The sequence below is a fragment of the Penaeus monodon genome, chromosome 21, assembly GCF_015228065.2.
Source record: "Penaeus monodon isolate SGIC_2016 chromosome 21, NSTDA_Pmon_1, whole genome shotgun sequence".
In the NCBI taxonomy this organism is placed as follows: Eukaryota; Metazoa; Arthropoda; class Malacostraca; order Decapoda; family Penaeidae; genus Penaeus; species Penaeus monodon.
The window spans coordinates 24,859,449-24,859,719 of record NC_051406.1 but is presented as its reverse complement, the minus strand read 5'-3'; the positions used below and the strand labels follow the sequence as shown (position 1 = coordinate 24,859,719).

Below are 271 nucleotides of genomic sequence, written 5' to 3'. Positions count from 1 at the left end.
GGGAAAGTAAACCAAGGAAAACGGAACGCATTAGCGATTTCTTGTTCCCTCGCCAGCGTGTTCTCGAGCGCCGCATGACATCATCACATGAGCACTATATCTAGCCTCTTGGCTTCTTGTTCTAGCGACCGCCGGTGTTAGAATGGATGTTTAGACTATTAGTGCATGACAAGCAAGCAAGCAGAACCGCGCCGGGCTGAATGCCGCTCTTGATTCTCTATGCAGAATGATGAATGTTGAATGTTGCATGAGAAGGCGTTACTGAGCATCT

At 48.3% G+C, this 271-nt stretch overlaps 1 protein-coding gene across 1 annotated transcript in view; it reads left to right on the top strand.

The window, feature by feature from the left end:
* Nucleotides 1–271, top strand: part of LOC119586379 (tubulin beta chain-like) — a gene marked incomplete in the record, with an annotated part of 16,708 nt that overhangs the window by 13,889 nt on the left and 2,548 nt on the right.